General features: G+C 47.8%; 1 protein-coding gene across 4 annotated transcripts in view; it reads right to left on the bottom strand.

Annotated features, from left to right (window-relative positions):
• ARK2N (arkadia (RNF111) N-terminal like PKA signaling regulator 2N) overlaps positions 1-10,756 on the bottom strand; it is a 43,683-nt gene extending 32,927 nt beyond the window's left edge. Inside the window, exon 1 of one of the 4 annotated variants that reach the window (XM_083816415.1) lies at positions 10,580-10,756. The gene's annotated coding sequence lies outside the window, so the exon portion shown is untranslated. Of the gene's footprint in view, positions 1-6,956; positions 7,269-9,819; positions 10,285-10,579 lie in introns of those variants that run through there. The other 3 variants (XM_083816417.1, XM_083816414.1, XM_083816416.1) reach the window with 3 other exon arrangements.
• Between the last annotated feature and the right edge of the window lie 3,135 nt (positions 10,757-13,891).

The raw sequence follows: 13,891 nt of genomic DNA, 5'->3' as shown, positions 1-13,891 counted from the left end.
ATGATAAGGCCTGACATACTTAATAAACATCATGATAGCCTCATCTTCGTTGTACGTCGTCTTTTTAGGTGTTATTGAACTGATTCGTGATAAAGAATGAAGCCAGCACGCTCTCAGCAGCTGTGGGTACGACAGACTCAGAAGACGTAAGTGCCTCATAGCAGCTTGCTCTTAAAAGTCACTTTAGAGCACAGAACCACAGAATATCCTGAGTTGGAAAGGACCACAAGGATCATCAAGTCCCACTCCTGGGTCCCCAAAGGACCACCCCAAAACCAGACCATGTGTCTGAGAGCATTGGCCCAACGCTTTTTGAGCTCTGCCAGGCTCAGTGCTGTGGCCACCTCCCTGGGGAGCCTGTCCCAGTGCCCGACCACCTCTGGGTGCAGAACCTTTAGTTCACTACTGGCACATTTCACAGAACAGCCCCGGCTGGAAGGAACCTCCAGAGATCAGCTGGAAAAGGGAGCCTAGGTGAGAGTACCTAGCACAAAGCCCAGTCACATCTTGAAAACCTCCACTAATGCAGACTCCACAATGTCCTCTTCCCCAGAGTCCCGCAGATCACTTCTTTTCCCTGCTTATGACTGTTCTTACACCAGTTCCAGCAATTGCTTGCATTAAAAAATATGTATCTAGCAAAATACTGTCCTTTAATGCCTTTTTAGCACTGAAAGAAAAAAAGGTTGAACAACCCACCTCCTTGCACCACTAGCCATTCATTCACAAGCTATAATTTGAAAAAATATGTTACTTGTTTAGAAAACGGAGCTAACTAAAGCAGTCTGCCCAGAGGAAATATACCTTACAGCTCCAGTTTTCATCTAAATGGTTTTACATTTATATGGACCTAAAGAATACAGTGGCTCAAACTTCCATAAACAATGATTTCTATCAGCAGTGGATTATCTCCCATTTACCCAAAGCAACTGAGCATGGATGGAGTAAGAGGTAAACAAGTTATAGACAAATGTATACAACTTAGCCCAATAAAATTGTGTAAAAGTCTTTTTTTTTTTTTAACATTAAAAAATGTAAACATTCTTGCAAGAGCAGCAGGAGCTCTGAATCAAGCACTCATGTAAGGACGGGGAGATGGGAAGGACAGAAGCAGCACACAGCCTGGATACTGAGGAGCTGACCCTAACACCCAAGACTAATTCATACTAACAGAACAATAACTTGGACAAACACCAAAGTTGTGCCCACTCGTGACAGAGGATCACGCGACTCTGGATAAGTGGAGTTCCAGTGACTGGCCACTTCCTAATGTTTGCCTAAGACCTTTGCAGGTGTATCCACGTATTTGCCATGCCTTCTTTTCTACTGTAACCTGCTTCCGCACCATTAACGCCCATCAGGCTTCCCAATGCAGCAAACTCATCAGTGCCATTCTCGTACTAACACTACGCGTGGATGTTCCCAACAACAAAATGCCTAAGTAATTAAAAACTAATCAATCCACAGAATTAGACCACTATAAAAAAAACCTAACGTGCATGATGACAAACAAGGAAGCAGCGATGCTTTCTGGACTTCTGTCTTTTGTACTCCTCCACCTCCTCCCCAGGGATACCGCGCGTTCTTAGCACATGCCTTTTATTTCCCTCTAAGTGTCACACATACCTCTGCGCTTAAAACAACACAACTGCAAACAGGACTCAATTTAACTCAAGACAGTTGACTCAGCGCTGTGTGGATGTGCGTGCACGATGCTCTAGAGCAGATTTTTCATAACACTGAGCCACCCCCGCATGGATACTGTGTAATTTATATAGTGTTCCTTTGAAAATGCTGCCCTGAAGCTGACTCACGAGCATACAATTCTACCTAAGGCACATTTCTGGGAGTGGAGTTGGCTCTTTATCAGATGATTCATAAATCAGGCCTGGTAGCAACCCTAAAGAATAGGACCCTTTCTGCAAGGGACCTGGTAAGAGAATTGAGGTGTGAAACAAAAGAAGAAAGGATTAAAGTAATGCTCTGTTTCAACTGGTTTTGCATAAACAAACCGAGGTTAAAAATAGGCTGCTCCTACTGCGGGCTCAACAGGCTGCTATACAAATTATTCAAGGCGGAATAAAAGCTACAAGCATATGTATTAAACAAAGGTTCGTGAAGCATCCTTTGAAACCTTTAAAAGCAACATTTTCCGTTGTTAATAAGAAACAAGGTTTTACATTTAAATACAGGTCTTTGCATTATAATGTTTAATGCACATATCCTGCCTCTTCCAAATAAAATAAACTGTACAAATAAAATAAAGTAACTACCAGCTATGGGTTACTTTACAAGTTGACAAAGACTTCCAGAAACATTCACCAGCTGCATCAAAATCCCACAAAAATCACAGTCCTTGTAAAAATAAATCCATTAGCATGCAGATAAAGGCACGTTTACCCTTCTAAAACACCAGTTCTTCCTCAGAGCATAACTGTTTTTCTTCCAAGTGCACAGTGATCTAAAGTCTACAGCACTCTCAACTCCATAAATTACAGAGGGCATATTTTTATTACTGCCTGTTCCTAAAAATTTAAGAGTTTCACTCAGATTTTCTTTATTCTTTCAATAAAACTAGTGGTAGAAATCCACGCTAGGAGAGCCATGCTTCATTTCTTTTTCTCTCTGCAATATATTCGCTTGCACAAGATCACCCTACTGAGGATAGCCATAGAGATGTACTATCTTTTTGTAAGACTTTGAGTTTAACAAACTTTCCCATTTTCGCTCTCCGCTTCTATAACTCAAAAGAAATGTATTCTGTGCTTCCTCTGTTGGTTCATGCCATTTTAAATAAGCAAACCTCTTCTCCAGAAACGTTGGTCCGTTGTTCTACTGTGGTCAATACAGCAATGCTCACAGAAATGCCACATCCTAAATTGTTTGGGAACAACAGTAACGCTTCAATCCCGGTCTTCAGAGTGCAGATTTGCTTTCTATTAAGAACGTTTACCTGTAAAAGCCTGAAAGTAATCACACATTGCATTACCCGATAATAGCTCAAAAGGCAAGAGCAATTTAACTTTGAGGTACGAGTCAGCTCACTGCTGTCTCCGGCAAAATCAAAGCTGATCCAGCACAGACAGGAACAAACGAACACTCTGTACCCTGCTGCTGCTGCTATTTGGAAAAAGTGAAGCAGCGGCGAGTGCTGTGGGATACTCATACGGCAGCTCCACAAGTCCTCCAGCCTCTCCAGCAGCTCAGTGCCACTGTGAGGAGGCAGAACTGCCCACCTGCTGCTCCGTCTGCGATTCGACTTCCCAGGAGGGAGCTCCCCACCTTATCGCAGGGCCAGGGGACTGAACGAGATCAGAGAACTGCACTCCAGGAGAGCAAGGTGAGCAGCCTAACGCAAAGGACAGCAGTGACAGACCTGCAGCGAGGGACAACGCCGGACGATTCACCTGATCTTGCAAAACATCACCCTGTAATTAAAGAATCCTTGACGTGGGGAGCACAGACACTCTCAACAGAGTTCTGTGCCACTGCTCCCTTCCAGTTAGGGGTCTGCCTGCTGCAGGAATCACGCCGGCTCCTGCGCTCCTCCCGCAGCTGGTGCAGCACAGGAAGGGAATCACCAGCAGCTCACAATCTCTCAAAGCTACCTAAAAGACGAAGTCATTCAATGAACTAGCACTGGTATCAGTTTGACACCCATCTGTCCTTAACAAAGACGAGTTAACAGACATATTAAGCGAATTTACAGTCTGCAAGTATTTTAGGATCAGCCCATTTTACACATCTTTGTCACATATTAGTATGGAGGGAGTAAACACAAACCAAATTTCGTGTATTTTAAAACTTGGAATACTTTAATTCAATACCAATACTGTTTTTTCTAAAGACAGAATCTTCCTGCCACGTGTGGAAGTGACATAAACGTTTTATGGTCTGGACAGCAGAAGAACTAGGTGACAAGCCCAGACTCTACACAAAGGCTGGAAAGGATCTATAAGCCAGACCCTCACCTCAAGTCATTTCCTTGTCCACAAGTTATTAGCACTCATTTTTTGATTTAACTATTAAGCTAGAAGTGCAAAATCTAAATGCTGTGACATGAAATTGCAGTAGGCATACTACTAAAAAATAAATGGTATCAGTACACTAAAGAGAAAGTCATTCAGTCAAATTATGAAAATTTTGGCAACAGTAGACATCAACTGCTGTTGGGCTGTTATTGACAACAAAGTCTCCTTTTTTAAAACTAGTAATAAGAGATACCAATTTATTTTGGTGTCTAACAGATTGCTAACGTAGTCCTTACACTTGCAACGTGCTCCACTGAAGGAAGCGCTCATGACGCTGCTCTGTTGTGACCTAAGGACTCGGTAAGCCACAGACAGAGCTCCAGCAGAAACAGCCTGCTGCCTTCTCGCTAAGAAAGTTCACCTTCTCACTAAGAAAGTGCTGCTGGACTGTAACCAAGACCACAGCTCAGAAGACAGCCAAGCTTTTAGTCTGTATTTTCACAAATCCTAACGCACTGCTCCCTGTTTGAGGTTTCCTAAGAAACTACTGTGACAAAAAAAATGGGAAATTCTCACGGGACGCAGCAGCCATAGATGTGTGGACGCAGGCAGTCAGCAAGAGACTGGGGCATGATCTGTTACAGCAGAACAGAGCACGTAAGGAAAAAGGACAGTGCAGGAGAGGGTTAATTAGCTTCTGACAGCCAGCAGGTGAATAAATTAGTAGGAAGTACGCAGGTTGGTTCTACAACTGAACAAAAGCTGCTCTGGGTATTTCTAAAACACAAGTGACTGGGTCAGAAGCCAGCTGCATGTGCATTATGAATAATGCTTTTAATGCTGTTTTTCCTATCAGATACTGCCTAAAGCATTTACTTCCAGCTGGCACAGGTGAAGAAATCGGACCTTTGCTAGGACAGGACAACAGACAGACCAGGAAACAGGCATTTCTTTCCCACAATGTACAGAAGGCTTTGCATATATTTGACTACAGGGATTAAGTACCATTCTCAGTAAGAGAACACCAAGTTATCAACTATAAAGAGAGCAAAAGAAAACTGGATGGTAGTTTTCATCAGTACCATGCAGGTATTAACAGAAAAAAAGCCTCTCTTACCCTTAAATAAAAACACTATTTACCCCCAAATGATTTTTGAATTATTGTTCTTTGCTTAAGAAAAAAAGCTCAGCTGGAAGACCTTTCTTAAGAATAATGCTAATAATTAACAACAGCAGATGTATAAGTAACATACATACAACTTTCCTAGCAAAAGGAGATGTAGAAGAAAAAATAGCATTAAGTCTGGAATATTTATTAAATCCCACTGTGTTCATCCAACACAGCCCTATCGTTGATGTAGCTTTACGAATTCCATAGGAACAATAAAATTCACTACAGGTGTTAAGCAGAACAAGCACTTTCACCTTACAATACAAAAAAAAAAAAAGAGAAATCAAGTATCTTATTAAAACAACTTTTAAATTACGTGAGATCTACAGTTTCATAAGCCCTCAAAAATTAGCTAACTGTGATATCATACTCACTAGATTTCCCTAGCTTAGTTTTGCTGTATTCAACAATTTCTGGAGTTTCTGTGATTATAGTGGGCTGATAAAAGCTGTAGATCAAGCATGGCCTGGGATGCAAAGCCTGTGAATTGCCTTTGACATGACTTATTAATATCAGTAACTGAGTCATAGAAAACAAAACTTAATTTCTTTTTTTTTTTTTAAATAACACAAATTTATTTTTAACTCCTCATATTCTACGCAATGCTGATCCAAAGGTACTACGGGTTCTGGAGGAACCATAGCTATTGACAACTCAAACTGTATTTGTAAGTAATTCAGCTCGTGGACACCGTTACCTACAAGCACGTTCTTCCCCACAGCGACAACTTCATTTCCAAAAGACATCCTGTGAAACGCAACGAGGCCTCAGGCTACCGGCATTTCATCCAGCTTACTTCCTTAGCAGAGTCTCTAAAAAAAACAACCCTTATCTTACATGTATTCCTAACGAGAGTACTGGGGATTAATAGACAGCTTCCTGGCCCAGCCTTTATCACCCTTCTTCCCTAAAATTTTTCTTGTACCAGGTTACTTAGATCTCTTTATAGCAAGAGCTGGCATTCCCACAGAGCAAGAACTGGGAGAGTAAACTGAGGAGTCGGGAGATCTCCAGCTGATTAGAAACCACGGTACAGGAGAACCGTGCTATCTTAATCTTATCTGGCTATCATGTTAAGTTGCTTCTTTTTACTTCAGCAAGTTTGACAGGACTGTTGGAGCACACGGTGCAAACTGCTATCGTGGAAACGTAATATTCCCAATGAAAAACCAATTACTGAAATGTTAGAAACTACTCACAGACAACTGGCATTGCAAAGCCTGGCTCTCAGCTATTCCCAGCTCTGCTACTGAGAGCCTCTTGGTCTCTATCCATTCTGAATGAATGGAAGTGAAATCTGCTTTCTCCGAAATAGTCTTGGAAGAATAATGACCAAGCACTATGAAATAAGACATTACAGAAGAAACGTGGCAAGAACATTATCCAACCGCAGTCAGTCTCTGCCTGCTCACTTTGAGGAAATTCTAAAGCATAAAAGCAGAAGAACATCCTGCAGGACGCTGCAGAAGTTTCATTATGAAGTCAAAGCAAAGATCCAAGCACACTGAAACAAAAGTGCTAGCTCGAGTCTTAACTACCTGCATTTAATTGAAGTGTCCACCTGTTCTTCTTATGACTTAAAAGCTGCCAGACTGAGACCCAACAGCTTTTAGATGTCTTCTGGGAGATGAGTATCACAAGGTGTGATATGGCCAAAGCCTGTACACTATTTTGCTAATTAAATCCATTTCTGAACATTCGAGAGACAGGGTATGTGGTGAAATCGATTTTAAAATACCTTAAATAAAAAGGGGTACTAGGTCAGATCCCTCTGAACCTAAAGATGACTCACCACACAGCCATGGGCACGTTACCTGACCTCCCTGTGCATTCCGTAATGCATCTGCAACGGTGTAACAGCAACACCTCAGCCACTGAGCTGCATCTCATTTCCAGTCCTGAATGAGTAATCGCCGTGCGCCTCAACTGCAGAAACAAAGTCACATCCGTGCAGAAATTACTACACCGTACCAGCTCTGCTCGTGCTCATCAGCCATGCGAAGGGGGAACGCAAACAAGTGTGAACAGGCAACCACGGATTTCAATTCTCTTCGCAGCGACTGGGTGAGCGACACCATCAGTCGCTCGAGGTGAGTTCAGAGATGGACTTGGATAAAGCAACTGCAGAGGCTTATATTCTATATCTAAATTTGTAGTTAAAAAAAAAAAAAGAAAAATATTGTGTTGTGTTTTTTTCCCCCCCTCAGAACTGCCCAGTTACATCCAAGCTCCCAGTTTGCAGACTCAAAGCAGAAATTTTCGCTGCAGCAGATCCCCGTGCCGCAACAGCTCAGCTGCCCCACAGCGACGAAGTCAAAAGCTTTGGTTCTCTGCTGAGCTCCGCTTCGTGTGCTGGAAAACTGAGCCAGAAGTGGCTCCCTTGCTGCCCTGTACGCAGCCTAAGCTGCAGTCCCAGCACTGTAATCGTGCGGCAGTTCTTTATCCCTGTGCTCTTTCCCAGCCCCGAGCCCGTCACGCTCTCCCGCGGCCGTTTCACTTTTGGTTCCCCACAATGTGCAAGTCAGCAAACACTGTTCAAGTTCTGGTACTTCCTTCCAGGAGCGCCTCTTCTGAGGTGCGAGCTACGTGCTTGCTGCTGCAGTACTGAAATCTTTCACTTTGATCTAGTAAATGTGTTATTAAGCCTGCTGCCCAGTTTCTGTCAATGTTTACGGGTTTGAAAGCCACACGGTCAGCTGCAGACAGAAACGCAGAAGCCGAGATTGACCGTAGACCCCGTGCTGCACAGAAAGCACCATCAACCCACCGCCTTTGAGACGTTACGGAGAATGAGACGCAGGTTGACGGAACAATTTACTCATGTGAAAAGTTTCCAAGCTTTCAACGTTTTCAGCAGTAATATTTTGGCCAGAGCGTAACCAGACAGCTCTGACTGTTCGCGCAGAGCGAAGCCACCTCAGCACAGCGTGCGGATACTCTCACCTTGGAAAAAGATGTTTTTGTGACATGCTGATAATCCGGGTGGGTCGCAAACAGCACGGGCATCCTTGGCGGAGCAGGGGGATGATGGGATCATATGTAAGAGATAGCGAAGAAAGTGAACAAAATCGGTTCTGGCCTTGGAGGCAAGGCGAGAAAGCCTGCACTGTAAATGTAAACACCCAGCAAGGAGACGGGGCGGGGCGGGGGGGGGGGGAAGGTCAGGAAAAACGAGGCAATTATTTCTTGTTGTTCCGATCAGGTTACACCAAAAGCCCCTCATGATTCTCTATATTTGCTCTTTGTTCATCCAGTCTTATCTTACCCCACTAATCCCCACCTCCTCCACGCTGTCAGCTGCCCTTTCGCCAGACGCAGGCAGACATCCTTCCTTCCTACCTCCCCGCTATCGCTCACGGCACAGCTCAGCTCACGTGCTGGGACCGCCGCATATTTACCGTTCCCAACTGCCTCGCGGTCGGCTCCGGGTTTCTTCCCCTTTTGCTTCCCTCCGCGGTACCCAGCTCGACGCATCCACTCATTTCCCAACTCGTTTTTTTTGTGCGCTTCGGGTTTTTACCGGGCGGGCAGCCCCCGTGCAAGAGCAGAGGGTCGGGCTGCGACGCGCGTCGCGCGCGAGGAAAGAGCCCTTTCCTCTTCCTGATTTCCCAGGAATTTCTCATCGCACCTCTTTGTGAAGCCTATGCGCTAGCCAACTAGCAATTAGCTCGAAGAGCAAACAGAAATAGTCGACACATTATAATTAAAAATTCAAGTGCTTAAAAATGAGTCAGAAGTGTTATTCTCATACTTGAGCACAAATACCAGCTGCCTATACTCACGTACTGCCTTCCCTCACCCCCCGTCCCTCCTCCTAGCCACCCAGACAAAACACCAGCCTTGCTGGTATGCCAGAACCACAGAGAGCAACCTTTTATTAGCTTTTAGTAGCCACATAACCACCTGCTTTGGAGCTTCCTTCACCAGCAGCAGGCTCCTCTAGATCACTGGACACATGAAATGCTCAGAAAACTGCTGAAAACCGACTGCCGTGAGGGAGATGAGCTCACTGCGCTTCATCCCACTGCTTTTGTACCGAGCGTTTACCTGTGACCTGAGCTCCCCGTGGGGCGTCTGGGTTTAGCAAACCCGCCTCACAAGCAACTTACTGTTCTCCCCAAAGGTCGTTACAAACTTATTTCCTCCACAGAGGCAGCTTTCCCTCCTCCGGGGCAGAAGGGAAGCTGCACTGCCTGACTTCAGCTCTTCTCTCGGGAACGGCGATTACGGGTGCGAAGGGAGGCAGGAGGGCCACACGATGAACGCCTCAAAGGATCGCCATAACCACTTCCCACTTATTGGGAGTACACGGTATATCACCAAGGTCAGACCTTGAGTTTATAAATCGATTTAAGCAACTTAAAAACACTTTAGGACAAACATTCTAAGTGTAAACGTTTGTCTGCTGTTCTAAGGGGAGGGGTAATACGTTTGCACTTAAAGTTTTCAGCCTGAAAACTGCAAGTACCCTGCCCTGTAAGTAGACTGCTGTTTGGTCTTATGCTTGACGAGTACCAGAAATGACTTAAAGCCAAATAAAAATCTACTTGGAGAGGAGCTGTTTAAGAGAAAACTTACATTTTTCAGGAGACGATTACGGGTCCAAAGCTTTACTGTTCATTCACTTTTAAAAGCCAGAATTACAAGCCAGTAAAAAAGTAACAAATCGTGACTTACGCTTACGCCACAGCCTCTCCACAGCCAAGTTGTTGGAGCCTTTGAGGTGCAGCGGGGCACTTTGTGCCGGTTTAAAGCACGCAGGGAGGTGCAGGCAAGACCCTGCTTAACCCGGTTATTGCCGTCAGGGCCTCACACCGATACCTACAGACGCCGACACGCGCAGCCGGATCCCACCACGAAGGAACCAAGACGTGGGCACAGCCAGGAGCTGCTGGGGAAGGCTGGAAGCTCCCTGCCAGCTGCACAGCCCCCCGAAAAGAGGGGGCGAGGCTTTCTGGAGCAGCCTCGTAGGCGTTCGCCCGATAACCTCGATGCGAAGCTGTGACCCTGAAACTGGGGAAAAGCGCTTGGCTGCTGCCAGCCGCTCGGTCTGCCTCTCTTTTTACTCAAAGAGGGGCAAGCGGCAGAGTTAAAACTTTACATTCTCCACGCTCAAAGCCGCACCTGCACCCGCTACGCCTCGGCAGCCACCTCGGGCTGGCTGAGCGGTGACACCACAACTTTTCCCCCACAAAAAACACCCACCCCCCCCCCCCCCAAAAAAAAACACCACAACACCGCCACGCGAAACGAGGCCGCGCACAGCACCGGCGGGGCGCGCAGCCCCACACCTCCGCCCCCAAAAGTTGTGCTTTCCTCCCCAAAATCTCCCCCCGTAACACAACACACACACCCCCGCCTCGGGGGCGACACCGTGACGGGACGCGGGGTAACGGCGGCCACAACGACCGGGCCCGGCCGCTCCGCCCGCACTCACCTGGGCGCCGAGGGCCCCTCCTGGCCTCCCCCCCGGGGGGGCAGCGGCTGGGGCATGGGCGGCCGGGAGGAGCCGGGGGGGGGGGGGGGGAGGGACTCCGCCGCGGCCCCGACACCGGAGAAAATGTCCCCGGAGGCCGCGGGGCTCCGCCGCCCGCCGTCACTTCCGCAGCCGGAGCAGGCGAGAGCCGCGCAGAGCGGCCGCCGCCCCGCAGCGCCTCGCCGCGGCGGAGGCCGGGGACGGGGAGAGGGGAGCGGGCAGGGGCGGCGGGGTCTGGGTGTGAGGGGAGCGGGGTCGGCCTCGGCTCGGCCCCCCTGGGTTTGGCCCTCGTCGGGGCTCGCGGCGGCGGCCCCCTCAGGGAGCGCCCGAGCCCCGCCGCCGGCCCCCCCCCGGTGCCTCAGGGGAGGCGGTGGACGTGGGGAGTGAAGGGAGGGCGACGCGTGTGGGAATAAAGATGTGTCCTAAAGATGTGGCTTTGTCCTAAGGATGTGGTTTTTTGAGGGTGCTTCGGAGCGGCCGTCGTTTGTAGGGGCACCGGACTCGTCCGAAGTCGGTGCATACAGAATCGGCGCGTCGAAATCGGCCCGTCCAAAACCACCGCATCCAAAATCACCGCGTCCAAAATCGGCCCGTCCGGAATCGGCACATCAAAACTGGCACATAAAAAGCTGGCACACAAAAATCGGCCCGTCCAAAGTCGCCCCATCCAAAATTGGCACCTCAAAATCGGCCCGTCCAAAATCACCATATCCAAAATCGCCACATCCAGAATCGGCACATCAAAATCGGCACATACAAAACTGGCACACAAAATCAGCCCATCCAAAGTTGCCCCATCCAAAATTGGCACCTCAAAATTGGTGCATCAAAATCAGCCCATCCAAAATCATCACATCAAAATTGGCCCTTCTAAAATCCACCCCTTCAAAATCAGCCCGTCCAAAATTGGCCCACCCAAAATCCGCCCACCCAAAATCAGCCCAACCTGCCGCTGGTGGTCTCAGGAGCAGAGGGCACAAGGAGGGCACTGTGAGAGGACAAGGGGTAACGGGCATATGTTGAACCACAGGACGTTTTGTTGCCCCATGAGGAAGGGCTTTACGGTGAGGTGACAGAGCGCTGGGACAGGCTGCACAGAGAGGTTGTGGGGTCTCCTCTGGAGATATCCCAAACCTGCCTGGGTGCTGTGCTGTGTAACATGCTCGAGGTGACCCTGCTGGGCAGGGGGTTGGACTGGGTGATCTCCAGAGGTCCCTTCCCACATGAACCGTTCTGTGAACGATCCCTGGGCACCCCTGCTGGCAGCTCAAACCCAGAATCACCTCTGATTTAGCCGTGCCCTCCCACCGATTAAAACCATCTCTGAGAACCTGGCTGGAGACCTCTGGTCCAACAGCCCAGCATCTCTGTTTAAAGGAAAGGACGTGCTTCAGAGGCACGACTCCTGGGAGACAGCCGGCGGGTGGCACGCGGTTACGCACGCGTTAGGGCACAGCAGCGAGGAACAGGCAATGCCGTTTTGGACGGCGTACAGGAAAGCATAACGGCACAGGCGAGGGCGGCGAGCATCTGCCGCACATTTGCAAAGAAGAGCGATAAATGGAAAGGAGCTCAAAGAACCGCAACTGAAGGAATCAGCAGCCCGGAGGCATTACGAAAGAAAGAAGAGATTCTGAATACAATAGGTACAATATAATTAGTAAACTAAGCAGGGACACATTAGTGATCTGTAAATATTTGAATGAAGTAAATGGCATGAAGGGAGAAGACTGGTGATACATTCATGATTTTAATGGGGTGAAATTAAGAAAGGGCATGTTTAAGCTGAGAATCAGGGTGGAAAGCTTTTGAATAGAGAACCGTAGGCTGGAAAATTGTCTCCCTGAGGGAAGTGGTGAAAGCTTTATTGCCTGAGACTTTAAATGCCAGATTAGAACAAATACCAGGGGGATCATGTTGAATTTCAGGGAGATGGGCTGAAAGATTAGGAGAGGAAGAAGAAAAGCGAGAGGTGGTGCCGGCTCCAGGAATTTAGGGAGTACAGCCTAGCAACTCCTGTACACTCCTTTGGCTCCCTTTTATCACTCCTAGGCTGCGTCTGCCAAGAGTGAAATTATTTCGGCATTAGCTACCCCCACAAGGAAGCAATAAGAACTCCTCCGCCGTGGCTGAGACATGGGAGTCTCGGCAGAACGCCTCTCGGAAGGCTCACCAGGGAAGCAGCAGAGGTTTGTTTAACTGTGGAAGGAGGCACAGCACGAGCTTCCAGGGGACCTCGACATCCCCTCTGCAGCACTCGCGCTTCCCCAAAGACAATGGGAGGAAATTAGCTCAGCGTTCGCCTGCGGTGCGACAATGTCTAGCAGACGCTGGAATGACCCTGCGCTGTGCTCCCGTGTCAAAGTAAAAGCTGGCTGCCAAGCTGCTCAGCTAGCGTTTCCAGGCTGGTTTCCCTTGCTGGGTTTTGCAGGGGGAGCAGAGCTCCTCCGTACCTGCTCACATCTTTTGTCCCCCCCCAGGGCAGAAGTTTCCCTCCAGCTCCAGATCAGGAGAATGATTTTTCAAGAGCCCATCCCCGTGGGTCCAAGGGCAGCATCCATAAGCACATTACTAAACATCCTCTGCAGAAGGAATATATAGAAACTTCACCTTCTGAGTAACATTTAAAAAACGCCCATTTTCCAAGCTCAGCTGCAGGCTGCCAAGCGTCTGAAGTCACAAATGCTGAAACCCAGCCAAGCCATCCTCTCTGCGCTCCTTGTCCCTCACCATGTCACATCGTCTCCTCCACTTGCTGACCTAGGATCAGAGAAGAGGTGCCCAGGGCACCAGCACAGGGGTGGAAATGCCCCCACACGGCCCTAAAGGGCTCACCCCTTCTCTAGCTGCAGCCCTCCTCTCCCAGGGAAGGAAGGAAGACAAACCTTCCTCACGGCTGGGTTTTGCCAGCCAATGTTGGCTAATTAAGCAGCTGTGCTGTGCTGCTTAATTAGCATTAAAGGCACATCTAGCATGGGGCTAGAGGAAACATTTATTACATTAGGTCGTGGGTTTGGAGGGTTGGTGGTATTTTTTTTAATTTTTTTTTTAAACCAGAGATTGCATGGTTTAGGAAGAATGTTGTAATGCTGAATTACTTAAAGGCAGATGGAGGTAGTGCTGTGTCCTACCACGTAGGTGGAACCCAGCTAAGAACGAAGGAAATGCAAGTTTGACTTGAAGCACATGCTTACCGGTAAAGCCTCTGCTTACTCACTTGTGAATTATTTTTTTTTTTTTAAGTTAAATATTTCTGAATTGGAGAAGCAGAAA

This window comes from Anser anser (assembly GCF_964211835.1).
Source record: "Anser anser genome assembly, chromosome: Z".
In the NCBI taxonomy this organism is placed as follows: domain Eukaryota; kingdom Metazoa; phylum Chordata; class Aves; order Anseriformes; family Anatidae; genus Anser; species Anser anser.
Note: the sequence above shows the minus strand (reverse complement) of the source record. Positions and strands in the feature narration are given on the sequence as shown.